The sequence below is a fragment of the Cryptomeria japonica genome, chromosome 9 (assembly GCF_030272615.1).
Source record: "Cryptomeria japonica chromosome 9, Sugi_1.0, whole genome shotgun sequence".
NCBI lineage: Eukaryota > Viridiplantae > Streptophyta > Pinopsida > Cupressales > Cupressaceae > Cryptomeria > Cryptomeria japonica.
Genome location: NC_081413.1, coordinates 34,642,604 through 34,657,842, shown reverse-complemented (window position 1 = coordinate 34,657,842; position 15,239 = coordinate 34,642,604).

The following is a 15,239-nucleotide window of genomic DNA, read 5'->3' as shown; positions in this document are numbered from 1 at the left end:
CTCAACATGTCATACCTACAACCATTAGTCATGGGGACAATCCCTCTTCTTCAATACTTTCCCTTCATCCTTACCTATGCCTTCAATAAGTATTCCCCTTGTCTCCCAACCAATCAATGTGATGCAAGGGGGAATTCATCCAATCATATTATTTTCCTCCTTTTAGTGTCCCATTTCCTACTCAATCATCTCCTATGCCTACTTACCATAGTGTTCCTCCACCTTATTCTCAATCAATGCCTTCTTTCAAAAACATCAGACCACCTTATCAATCAAACATGTCTAACATGAATTCTTCAACCAAAGCAACCATTAATAGTCTTGCTCAAACCATATCATCATTGCAACAACAAATCACTTCTATGAGTCAATCCAAGTTTAGTGTGCCCATGTTCGATGTTGTGATCCCACTTTCTCTTGATATTGTTAGAGTCTTCCCTCCAAAACATGTTTAAGCCCCTCATTTGTAACTCTATAATAGAAAAGATGATCCTTTAACACATGTCAAGACATTCCAAACTTTGTGTACTGACTTTGCTTAACATCAAAGATTGCTTGCAAAATTGTTTACTATAACATTGAGAGATAAGTCTTTACAATGGTATTGATCTTTGCCTTCCTACTCTATTACTTCTTTTCAACAATTAGCAAATGCTTTTATTCAACAATTCCAAAACAACATAAGTCCTAAGATCACTTTGACTGATTTAATGCATTGTAAACAAGGCGTTAAAGAAAAAGTGACTGGTTTCATTGGTAGATATAAGCATTTGTATTCTCAAATTTCTTTTCAAGTGCCTAATAATGATATTCAAAGAATTTTCATTTCTAATTTACAAAAAGATATTAGAGAAAAACATCTCCTATCTGAGTTTACTTCCTTTCTGCAGTTGTGTGCAACACTTCACAATTATCAACTGACTATGAGTCAGCTGGAGAAATCCACTCCTATGGCTCCGAATGATAAGGGTGATAGTGCTCAACAACCGTTTGTGAATTTGAAACCTAGCAAAGGATTCATCAAATTCAATGACAACATCAACAAAAACAATGTGAATGCTACAACAGGTGTGCCTCCTATTTCTAAATTTTTCAAAAGAGAAAGATAATTTACTCCTTTGAATGAATATTTACATAGAATTATCTGTCAATTGTTACAAAGAAATGTTAACAAACTTCCTCCAATAAAAATAGTTGACCTTTCTAAGGCAGCCTCACCTTACTTTGATAATAATTTTTTTTGTCAATTTCATCATCAACCTGGTCACAACACTGAGAAGTGTTTTACATTAAAAATTAAGATTCAAAATTTGATTGATAATAATATTATATTTGTGGTAGGTGTGAATGATAAGGGAAAAAAATCAGTAGCCCCTCCTAATCAAAATCTTAAGATCTTTACTGATCTTTACCTTCTCATACCTCTAATGTGATTGAGACTAAACATACCTCTTTCTCTCCTTCTGATGTGACTACCACGGTTCAAAATTTGGTGAATATGGTAGAAAAACAAAGAAAACCTAAGGATCTATGTATCACATTTGACCCTAGTGAGACCATTAGAGAACCTGATGGACCTCTATACATAGTTGCAAAGATTCAAGAAATTTCTTGTTGTAGTGTACTAATCGATCCTCTTCCATGGTTAATGTCATTACTGAGGAGTGTATTTTCATTTTACATTTGCATAAACCAATCTAATTTACTTAGTGAACTTGGCTTTACTTCCTAATTTTTTGGTATCCTTGTTTTTCATGACTCATAGTGAGGGAAACCTTGCTACATGCAGTCGTGGTCCTTACCTCTTGATCTTCCCTTTTACTTTGTCAATCAATGTCATAACATCCTTAGTCCACTGGGGGCTTGGTGTATCTTGCCTCCTTGACATGGTGAAAGTCTTTCAATTTTGTTTCCTTGTACTTTATCGGTAGTATTGGTGTATGCTTATACTCCAGCTAAAGTGGGGGCTAAATGTAGCATCATAAAATTGCAACCTTGCAATTTTCAACCATATTTGGGTCTTCACATTGGTGAAATGAATCCCTAATCCTGATTGGAGACCTGAGACATGATCACACTGCCTGACGCTTGCATTTCCTCGCACCGCGCACTCCCTATTGCTGCTTCTAGTCCTAAATGAGGGCAGGACAGGGGCATTGTCACCCCTAGGATAGGGGCATGGCGCCCCTATCCTTTCCCTATTTTGGGTCCCCTCCATTTAATTTGGAAGCGATAAAACTTTCCCTATGTCGGCTTATAATGAAAAATCAGTCAATTAACCCTAATTGATGAATATATATGATGCATTCTTCTCTCCTATTTGTAGATGATAAGATAAGATAGAGACATAAAGAGGAAATTGCGATCCTAAGTGAAATCAAGCATTCAAGAATTTAAGCATTCAAGCATTCAAGTGTCCATTCAATCATCCATTGAGAATCTCAAGTCTCCTTTCAAGGCTAGGTGTTGCATTCAAGTCAAGGATTCAACCTTTGAAGTGGAGATCTCTCTTGATATTCAATTCTACATATCCTTTGAAACAACTCTATCAACATTTCAATTATATCCTCCCTTGAGGTGAATTCTATTTCAGTCATTTACTTTCATTACTTGCAAGTACTTTTCATCATTTGATTAATTCCAAAATTGGGGTTTGACCTAAAGGCAAACCCCCAATCCCAACAACATTTCCTCTCTTTTCTGTGTGTAGGTTGCAGGTGTGCGGCTATATTTGCAGATTCAGACTTCATTCTCAGAGATGGAAAAACCCTTTTTGGCACATGGATTTTTTGAAGTACCATGTGTACTTTCAACATGGTCCTAACAACTTTTGCCCAAATTTGCAGGGGAGCTTCATCTCGACCTTTTACTGCTAATTGCAGGTGTACAACATCATCCTACATTTCTATCTCAACTTATAATCATTTCTTTATCGCTTTTACACTTGGTCTTAAATCACACAATTCAACATATTGCATTCTAAAAGAGAGGTTACTTCCACTTTCTAAATTCATTGTCAATTCACTTAGCATTCAATCTCTTGAGATTGGATCTAGTGAATTCTCCCCCCTCTTTAAAATGTAATGTGTTAGAGAGGTTGAAGAGAATATTTTGTGAAACTTTCACTCCTCCTCTTTAGGAGAGAAAAGATTTCCTCTTGACTTCTACATCACCCTTTTTCACCACATTACAAGTGATAATGGTCATAGGAACACCATTGCAATAGATTATGTAGTTCGGGATAAATGATGAGATCCGATTTCCTGTCATTGTTGTCAAGGGAACTACTTCAATCCATTTAGTAAAATACTCAGTTCTAGTCAAAATGAATTTTTGACCATTAGAAGATGAAGGATTTATCTTTCCCACTAGATCTATCCCCCATTGAGAGAATGCCCATGATCCTGCTAGAGGATGTAGTTCTTACATTAGTGCATGAATGAGATTCCCATGAATTTGACATTGTTTACACTTCTTAGCATATGTGAAGGAATCTCTTTCCATAGTGGAACAATAGTACCCGAATCGAATGAGTTTCTTATCCAATGTAAGACCACTTGAGTGTGTGCCACAAATACCTTCATGGACTTCATTTAGAACCTTCTTAAATTATTCATGTTCGAGACACCTTAAGAGAGTGCTATCCAAACCTCACCTATAGGGTATCAAAAATAATAGTATAAGGGGCTTATTATCGGATAAATTTTTGCTTCCGGTTGCAAGATAGGTTTTGGGAAGGATATTATCTTTTAGGTACAGATAGGTTTGGTCGTATAGGGAGGCATCGATTGTAGATATGTTGAAGATGATTTGGGTATTTGGGGAATCAATGGTAGGATAAAATATTTCTTCCACCAAGAACTTGTAACGCTCTTCATTTTCTTGAGTTTGCAAGAGAGATGCTATTTTTTCCATAGCATGAGTAGCTTTATTCTCACTCCTTGGGATCTGAGTAAATGTGATTTTAGTAAAGTGCTCTTTGAAATCTTCAACCAGCTTCTTGTATGGCATCATTTTTTCATCCTTGGTTTGATATTCATCATTGATCTGATTGATTATTAACTATGAATTTCCATAGACATGTAACTCCTTGATGTTCCATTCAATAGTCATTTTGATCCCAATGACTAGCACCTCATACTCTATAGTATTGTTTGTACATGGAAACCACAGTCTATATGATTTTGGAATGGTGTGACCCTGAGGCATTATGAATAAGATCCCTACAGCTGATCGATGTTGTTTGTAGGAGCCATCAAAATACAACTCCCAAAACTTTGTGCTAATTGTAAGAATATCTACATCAGAAAACTCAATGTGTAAAGGTGCATCATCACGCAAGGGTGCTTCAGCTAGTTGATCTGCAATTACTTGGCCTTTTATAGCTTTCCAATCAACATACTCAATTTTAAACTCACTTAATACCATGACCCATTTAGCCAATTGACCAATTAATGTTGCCTTGCTAAGTAAGTACTTTAGTGGATCAATCTTTGCAATTAGCTTGACAAAGTGGGTAAGCATATGATGTTGTAATTTCTGAGTTGTGAATACCACTACTAAACATGTCTTTTCCACTGATGTGTAGTTCAACTCATAACCAATCAAGGTCATGTTGATATAATAAATTGTTCTTTCCTTTCCTTTAGTGTCATGTTGTGCCAAAAGAGGCCCTAATGATACATCTATTGCCGAGATGTATAGCAACAATGGTTTTCCTTTTATTAGTGTTGCTAGTAGTGGTTAATTTACTCGATATTGTTTGATTTGCATGAATGCTTCTTCACATTTATCATCCCATCTAAATGGAACATTCTTATGTAACAAATGAGTAAAAGGGTGACATATGTCAGCTAAATGAGCTATGAACCTCCTGATTGATTGCAATATCCCTTGTAGAGAATGCAATTGGCTAATATTCTTTGGGGATTCCATCTCTATGATAGATTTTACTTTCAAAGAATCCACTTCTATTCCACAAGTTGATATGATATAACCTAGGAGTTCACCTGATGTAAACCCGAAAGCACACTTCTTTCGATTTAACCTCAATTTATATTGTTCTAGTCTATCAAAGATCTTGTTTAAGCTTTCCAAGTGTTCTTCTCTTGTATTTGATTTTTCCAGTATATCATCCACATAATCCTCCATGAGTAGCTCATGCATTCTTAAGCCCAAATGGCATGACATTCCAACAGAAAGTACCCCAAGGGCACATGAAAGTTGTTTTCTCTTGATCTTCAGGAGCTATCTTGATTTGATTATACCCCAAGAAACCATCCATTAAGGAGAAAATTTGATGTCCTGTTGATAAATCTACAATGATATCAATGTTGGGTAATGGAAAGTCATCCTTTGGGCATTCTTTATTCAGGTCTGTGCACACTCTGATACTTTCATCTGGATTTGATACAGGAACAATACTTGACACCCATTTCGAATATGTGACTAGTCTTATGAACCCTACATCCAGTAGTTTCTTCAATTCCGCTTTAACAAGAAGAGCAATATGGGGAGGCATCTTTCTAAGTTTTTGTTTAACTTGTTTGTCACACAGGGTGACATTGAGATGATGCATAATAAGATCTGGATCAAGTCCTGGCATATTAGCGTATGACCAGGAAAAGTTGATTTGCCTCTTCTTCAAGAACTCAGTAAAGTCTTGTCTTTTTTGTTCTGATAAAGATGTCATGGGATGAAGAATCTTAGGACTCTCTGGAGATCCAATATTAACTACCTATGTGGGTTCTATCTGAATAGCTAATCTCTCTTGAAAATATTCTAGTAGAGTGTCAAATCTTCCATCTTTTGGCACCTCAAGGAGGTTTTGACCATCAAATACGTCCTTTATTTTGTCTTTTGATTGATATAATGTTGCCATAAAATGGTTTTCAGCATTAGACCTTCTTCTTTGTTTTATTATTTCACTTTTGCAACTAGAAGATTTGGAACCCTCCTAACTACAAGAAGCATTATTTGATTCACTGGCGGAAGTTTTCTTTGGTATTACAGGTTCAATAGCATTAAGGTATACAGATATGGCATGGTCATTTGGAAAGGTATCAAGTTCAAGGATTTCATCATTTTCCCAGTCAATCAATTTTGGATGGATTAAGGGTAGGTCATAATCTTGATCAATTGATGTGTTTTAAGTTGTCATAACATAATTATCAAAAAAATTGGGCATATTAGTCGAGTTAAGGATTTCACTCTCTTCAGGATATACTTTCATGATTGCTCTCCAATTAGCTCTAGCAAAGTTAGAATGAGTAAATTGTGATTCACCCTCAAGTGGTCTATTTATTGACGTTTGTCCCTCAAATGAATGGATCATATCGACTTGTATAGCTTTTGGATAACACACCTTTTCATAAAATATTTCAGTATTTGAATCAGTTTCATCACTTGCTTGTATTTGACATGTTTGAGGAGCTTATGCTGCTTTTCTTGCCATTTCTTGTCTTCTTTCATACTCTGCTTCTTCTAGACTGATTGTTTCTCCCACTTGGCTTGCTATCAATTCTTCTATGATTCTACCAAGTTTTGGTTCTTGATGACAAGAGATTGATGGAGATCTCATGTCCTTTTGTTCCTCTGATTGTTGAGTAGTGACAATTGTTGTGTTTTGGATTGAGACTTCTTGCTTTCTCTTATTTTCTTCCTCTTGTTTTCTAGCATATGCTTCTTTTCTTTGGATTTTGATTTCTTCTTGTCTTCTGTCGAGCTCTTCTTTCTGTTTCTTGGAAGATGTGTTATCTTTTGGAGTAGCATCCTTATCTTCAATTTCTCCACTTGATAAATTAGATAGTGGATCTGGATCCCATTCATATTTGTATACACATAAAAATGGCTATGAGCGATTAAATAAATGTTTTATATTTATTTAATGTTTATTCTTCTATTAAATAGTTAATTTGAAAAGATTAATTTATTTAATTCATTTCGTGTCTTTCTATTAATCAATTTAATTGAAATATTTTATTAATTAATTCATCTATCCTATTCCTCTGAATTAATTAAATATATTGTTAGAGGAATCTTTTATTAGCTAATAATTATTTATTTAATTATTAGTCTATTATACTCTATGCTTAAGATAAACTTAGGAATCTTATAATTCTTTAGGGTTTCGAGTATCCTCTTATAAGGATTCTCTCTTTGTATTTTCATTAACAACTGTATTTATTGAATTGCATTCTTGTTGCACAATCAATATGACTCCTCTTTTCTGGATCTCTGAATTCTGGCTTCCAAAGCTTTTTTGCTCCTCTCCTTCTATGACAGGTTTGCATGCAGGTGATATTTGAGAGATGTAGAGTTGATTTTTCCTCAACTCCAACATGGTATCAGAGCTTCTAAATCCAACTGTGAGGTCCTTTTGGCGCCAAAATATACCAAAAAATCAGCCACCCCCAGAAATGGAAAAAAACAACTGCACAAACCCCCGAATACATAGATATGAAAAACAAGACCCAAAATCTCTCATGAAGAGAATAGGGGCATGCAATTATGGAGCTTTGATACTATTTTGAAGTTGATGAAAAATCAACTCTAGAGCTCCCAAAGATCACCTGCATGCAAACCTGTCACAGAAGGAGAGAAGCAACAAAGCTATGGAGGCCAAAATTTAGAGATCCAAAAAAGAGGAGCCATATTGATTGTGCAACAAGAATGCAATTCAATAATTATAGTTGTTAATGAAAATACAAAGAGAGAATCCTTATAAGAGGATACTCGAAACCCTAAAGAATTATAAGATTCCTAAGTTTAGCTTAAGCATAGAGTATAATAGACTAATAATTAAATAAAAAATTATTAGCTAATAAAAAATTACTCTAACACCCCCCCTTAAGATGAACTTAGGGAGTAGCTAAAAAATAACTAAGGACCAAAAAAGCATGTAAAAAATGGAGGAAAGCAACAATGGGTCCTGGCAACTAAGCCTGATGAGGTACCCAAGTACAATAAAATCTCTTCTTGGAGAGGAGCTTTGTTCCCACGGGATTTTCTCCTTTTTCTCCACTTTGTAGAGATTTTATTGTATTTGGGTGCCTCATCAGGCTTAGTTGTCGGGACCCATTGTTGCTTTCCTCCATTTTTTACATGCTTTTTTGGTCCTTAGTTGTTTTTTAGCTACTCCCTAAGTTCATCATAAGGGGGGTGTTAGAGTAATCTTTTATTAGCTAATAATTATTTATTTAATTATTAGTCTATTATACTCTATGACTAAGCTAAACTTAGGAATCTTCTAATTCTTTAGGGTTTTTTCCTTTAGGGTTTTGAGTATCCTCTTATAAGGATTCTCTCTTTGTATTTTCATTAACAACTATAATTATTGAATTGCATTCTTGTTGCACAATCAATATGACTCCTCTTTTCTGGATCTCTGTATTCTGGCCTCCATAGCTTTTTTGCTTCTCTCCTTCTGTGATAGGTTTGCATGCAGGTGATCTTTGGGAGCTGTAGAGTTAATTTTTCCTCAACTCCAATACATACGATTTGGCCATAAGCGTTGAGAATAATTTAATAGATGATAGAAAACTTTCCCCTCAACAACCCATGCTTGTATTCCCTAGAATATTATCACCACTACAAGAATATGTCCCCAATACTTCTTCTACACTAGCATACCCCAATTCTTAGATGAATGCATTCACTTCTTCCTCTTTAGCCGTAGAGATGAATGACATGAAAATATTATTGAAAAGATTTTCTAATGAGATAATCAAGATTAAAAGGAAACGAACCATGCCTTTGAAGCCCCCTATTAGAATTATCAAGGAGATAATCCTCCCTTTCAACATAATTCACACCAAGGAGTGAGAGCAACTAACCAATCTCAACCTTCAAATCAAATCGTACTGGTTCCTACTCTAATTTAGACTATACTTTCAAACCAAAATAGAGAGCTATTTGTTGGCCAAAATAACTTGGTAGATGATACAAATGCATGGTGCTTTCCATGTAATGATGCACAAATGCCCTATAATTTTGACAGGGGTAATCATCAACAAAAGATAGTAGAATAATGGAGTCAAGGGATTGCACTCGATGTGAGCACTTATTCTTATCTATCCCTTGGAATGGAAAATTCCATCCTAATGGCTTAAGTATAGTGCATGCCACTTCAACAAGAAGGAGAAATCACTCAAATCACACACTTTTGTCATGGATGAAAGGAGAAGATGCAATCTCTTCTAATGAGGCTTTAAAATAAAAAATATCCTCAAGTTCAGTTAGACTACCATACCCATTCTACGAGAAAATTAACTAGAGAATAGACATCTCTAGTGTTGCAATCTAAGGCCATCTCTTAAAGGAATCCACATTTGAAAGAAATTATGCAAACATTCCAAAAGTAGAAGGAAGTTTCCCAAACAAGGCAAATGAGCTAAAGGTTCAATCATCTGGATTGCTAAATGTAGTGGAGTAATTGAAGAAAACCCTAGCCAATATATCTTTATGGGATATATTTGCCATCCTCGAGCAAAAGTCTTTATTGTGGGAATATTTGGAAGGTCATGAATAATTGGTACCAACTAAGGTGACCCTAGAGCACAGTCAGATAAAAGATAAAGAGCTAGTCAAAGGAGTGCAGGGTCACGAGGATGCAACATTTACAAATACAAAGGAGATGTAAAAAGAAGAAATAGGCAAGTCAAAACCTACCTATTTCTTCTTGAATCTTATTGTAGGAGATAAATTGTTGCATAACTCTATGATTGACTCTAGTGCTAGCACCATAGTTATGCCAACATAAATTGTGAATAAATTACGAACTCATTAAAGATACAATATGAGTCTTTGGATATATGAGTCATGCAACTAGATGGAAAAAAGGTCCAAATGATAGGGGTGTTAAAAAAACTTTCCTTAACTTTATATTCATGTCCAAGTATCATGGTTCCCCAAGAGGTAGTCATAATATACATCCCTCCCATCTTGGGTTTGTGTCTATCTAGATACTTCACCACTAGAATTATGGGATATTTGTCCCTTGATTAGTCCCATTTGATCTTAAGGACTAAGTTGTTAGGCCCAATATCGAAAGCTAATGTACTGAGAGGGGAGGGGTGAATCAATACTTCAAATCCTTTTATCAACAATATCTTTACTGTTATGCATAAACCAAAAACTGTTGCAACATAACATAAAGCTAAAACAAATAGATAAAAATCATACATGATTCACTCCATAACACATATATTTTGGTTACGCAGAAACTCTTGGTTAGAGAGAAAAACCGCGGTGGGGATGGCACCCACAACTTCACTACTGCAATAATAAAGAGTGCTCAGTTAGAGCTACATGTTTAGCTATTTTTGATAGCTTACCCTATTAGGAGTATCAAGATATTTAGATCTACCATGCTAAAGGATTTTACAACACTTATTCTAAATGCTACACCTGGTTAAAGGCTTTACAATTTTATAGACTTTGTTAGAGTCTTTTACCCTATTAAAGGTTTCTCTTACAACTTCAAAATATTACAATAAAATCATTACATATATCTACAACTTTACATCTGAAATGTTATAGCAGATTCTATGTGCTCAAAATGAGATTACCTTGCTTATAGCATACCTCGGTAACCCATAAAGTAACTCGATAAACCCTTTTGTTTACTCTGTTCTTTGATTGTTCTCTGAAATCCTTCTTGGTGACCTTTGTGTCTCTATAACAGTCATAACACTCAATGCTTTTTTATGTATCACACATGTCTTGCTTCATACACCTCTATATCTCTTCTTGTCACTTCTCATCTGATCTCAATCCATGTTGTATAAATAGATCTCTTATGTCAATGATCTGGTTCATTGCTTCGATCTTACAAACATGATTTATCGAATGAATAACCATACAAAATATTTCATTGGATAGATGACCTCAAAATCATACACAATCCTTAAGTGCAATTTCCAATGTGATAACGGTTCTTTGTTCCTCGATCTTGTAACATGTTTCCACATGTGTGTCTAGGTTCAATGAATCTGGTAACACGTTTCACTCAGTGTATATCAACTCGGTGTATCATTATTGTTGCTCGATAGACATACAGTGTTACTCAGTAGACAGCTCAGTGTATATTGGGCTCTGTGAATACTTTCTTCTATAACCGACTGCTCTATGCATACCGACTGAATGTTTCGGTAGTAGTAACCAACTAGAGTGTATAGAATGACTTTGGATATAAAAATAATGGCAACTTAATAAGTAGTAACAATCTCCCCTTTTGACATTAGTTGAGATGTTTGACAAAACTACTTTCAAAGTCATAACTCAAAAATCTATATACTTACAAAATTTGACTAGACAGATAGTATATACATTAGTCAATGAAATAGTATATTTAGATATACTCCCCTTTTCAATATATTGTACAAAATTATGATTTTGCATGCTCGGTGATTAATGTTCTATATTAACTGCTCGGTTGTCACTGCTCGGTTCACTACTCTTCTTGTCAAAATTAACTGTGCATAAGAATACTTTGTTCTGCTCGGTATACTCCCCCCATATACTATGATACTATTCTCCCCTTTTTATACTATACTCCCCCTTTTTGACAAACATCAAAACTTAGTTACCATTCGGTGGAGGCAACTGGTCAAAAATGGATTTTTATTTTGTCCTTGCATCGGTGAGAACAGTAGAGAGGGAATCCTTGACACTGTCCATGAGTGAATTCTGAGCTGTAATGTCAGCTAACAGTGAAATTAGTCTATCTAAGGTGCTTCCCTGTCAACTAACAGTGAAATTAGTCCATCTCGGATAGGGAGGTAGCCTTGTTGATTTGTTCTTGGACGGATGAAAGATGAGGAATGAATAATGTCTGAAGAGTCATTATGTCCATCCTTATCTTGTGCTCTTCACTCTTTAGTTCCAATTTTTGATCCATGAGCTTCTGTAGCTTTGTATAAAAATTATGAATAGAGTTTATCTCAGTGGTCAACTTATTTGAGAGATCGGTGATCTCTTTCTCAATCACTTTTGTTTTAATTTTGATATCTTTAATGAATAAAGAAAATGTACAGAGTTTCTAAAATAAATAAAGAATGTGCTTGAGTTGAGGGGACAACTCAACAATAAATTTGACAAGTTTTACTTTGCCAATAGCAATAGCCTTCTGTACCTCTTTAATCATTTTAGCAGTGAGCTCTTTGTCTTTTAACTTGCTCAAATATTCAGATGCGTCTACTCCAAATGTCTCAATTTTAGTTAGGAGTTCATCCAGTTGAACATGGATGGCTACATCTATTGTTACTGTAGCTTCAGGTAGCATATCTGTTAATAGTGCTTTCACCTTCTAAAGTACTTTATTTTTCTTTTGAATAGCCATTTGTTTCTCTTGTTTAGCTTTGGCTTTGCATAGTTCACCGAATTCAATGAGTGCTTTCCCTTTTAATTTAGAAATGTCTACATTCGGCAACACTATTGGTTTTGATAAATCTAATTTGAAACTATGCTTTTTCATCTTCTTTTCTTTACCTTTCACTGGTTGAACTAACACAATGGCTTGTGAGGCTTGCTGACCCTCGGTAGGTTGCTCGGTAGAGGCAACACTTTTATCAATTTCTTGAGCCTCGGATGTAGCCTTTGTTGTGTCCGTTGGTGCTTCTGTGCTTGGGGTCTCGATTGTAACATTTTCAGTGCTAGAAGGAGCTTGAGAGGTATGTCCTTCTATGGCCTGAGAAGTAGTCTCTTCTTATGTAGACTTGTGACCTTCTTTCCCTTGTTGAGTATCTTGAGGGGCCTCAGTTGAAATAGGTTGAGTGACTGGAGGATAGGGTTGAACTTGCTCCAAAACTGACTCACTGGATACCAGTTTGGCATATGCATTCCCTTCTATCATTTCCTATTCAGGTGCCTCGGTGCACATGATATCCTCATCAATTTGTATAGTGTCAGTAGGGTCTTGCTCGGTGATATCAGGATCTTCCTGGGTAACATCAACTATTTCAACTTCAGCTTGCTCACCAGCATTCTTGATTCGAAAGATTTCCTGCCAGTTTTCCTTAGTCTCATTCTCTACCTCCAGATAAAATCCATTCATCAATTTTAAAGCTCTTTGCTTGACTAGGAAGTTTGAGTGGTGGTTTGTTAGATGTTTAGTGATCTCATCTACTGACATGTCTAGAAAGAGATGTACTAGACTTCTTTCTCTCATCTTCTTTTCTGAGTCCATGGCATATTTCCACCTATTATCAATATGCAAATATAATTCTTTTGGAAGAGAATTAGTTACTTCCAATGGGACCAATCAGAATTTCAGGAGTGTGCAAATTACGACTTCTTCTATTTGTCTCTTTTCTTCATCAGATATGGATTCATATTTAACATATCTAAAAGATCCAAATCCACCATATTGCTTCAGATTAGCACAAAAGTTATCAACACTATGTACTTCTTCCTTTTTGCTCTTTAACAATCTAAAATTTGCTTGCATCTTAAGATTCGGTGTCACTAGACTCTTTAGTCAAAATGAGTCTCCGAGTAGATTTATTGTAAGTTTTTGTTACCTTTGGTGAGGCAACGTTCTTTGGTTTCTTACTTGGTGATGCTGCAGATGATCTTGTGTTATGGTGCTTGACTGAAGGAGTCGATGATACCTTTGATGTATCTGGTTTCTTCCTTTTTCAGAACTTTCCCTTTAGGCAATTCGGTGCTCAATGTAATAGTTGCCTCTTGAGCTTCAGATTCCTCCTCGGTGATGACTATAGTGCCCTTGATAGGTGTGGAGGAAGAACCTTCACCAAATTTCTCCATTAAAGCCTTGATCATCTTTGTTGCTTTCCTTGTAGCCTTTGGTACTACAATACTCATCTTAACTTTATCTTTTACTTCTTCATATGTATCATATCTCAGCTCCGTAGCATGCCTTGGTAGAGTAAGAAAAGCATCTATCTGTTGTTGTGTGATGTCAAAATCAATCTCATAACCCATAGGTGGCAAAGATTGGGTTCTCAGTTCCACAATATTAACATAGCAGTAATCGGTGTCCACTTCAAAACATATGTCATCCTTGTATTTCTCTACTAACTGGGGTGGGATCCGGTACCTGTTATGCATCCTTTCCTGAAACTTGCTAAAGTAATCATCCATAATATCATTAAAATTATCATCTAGCTTCTTGATGAAGTCATTGATTTGATGGGTGATTGGTCAGTGTAGCTCCCAAACTACATTACCGACTAATGGAAATAATTTCTCAAAATAGAAAAACATACATACTAGAAGTGATCCAAACTTCAGAGTGTTAGCCGAGTTGTTCTTCTTCAGCTTCCTTATGGTGTTTAGATTCTCAAACAGGTTTTTCAACAATACTTCACAAAGATCAATTTTCATTCCTTTCTTCACAATTTTATATGCTAAGTCGACTGCTGCACAGGGTACACTATTTTCCCTTGCCGATTGGAAGAAACAATAACCTATTACTCTAATGGCAAACTTTAGCTCTGCATATGTTACATTGTTCAGTTCCAATCCTCTGCAATCTAATTCAACTCCGGTTAGAGTGATCAATTCATTTTGTGATATCATTTTCTAAGCTCGGGCATGATCAAAGATAGGGTAACTGGTGATCAAAAGAATGATTTCCTTGGTGATTTTAAATGGTTGCTCTTCTAACCAAATGAAATCATCATGAACTCTGCTCAGAACAAACTTGATCCACTGGGGTTTGAATACACGGGGATAGGTTAGGGCTTCGGTCAATCCCTTGATTTTGATGTGTTCATACTTGCTATCCAATTTCCCATCGGTACATAATTCATCATATGTGTCCTTGATTTCAACATGACCTAGTTCCTCAACACGACACTTAGTGAAGAATCTGACATCTTCAAATAGTAAAACCTTATCTGGAATGAGTGAAAATGCAGTTTTATCATCCGGTTCAAAAGCTACTTTGGGAGTTAAAGAGTATTTCAATGAGGGATTTTCAATGTTCTCAACAACAACGGGCTTCTAGATCTTAGGTGCCATTGCAGATTTTGGATAATCACTTAACAAAATATTCCTAGGGTTTGAAAACTTTCAAATGATAGACGCTTCCCACTTAGCAAATGTAAAACAGATATTCTCTACTGATGTGTTCGGTAAACTAGTTCTAAGAAATGCTTGAGATCGATGTGTAAATACCTTGAAATTCGCTCGGGAGGTGGTTTGATCACCTTGAATCTCTTTGCTCTGCTTTCTTGAAAACTTGGTAAGTGTGAAATGACCGCGTAAAAGCTTTA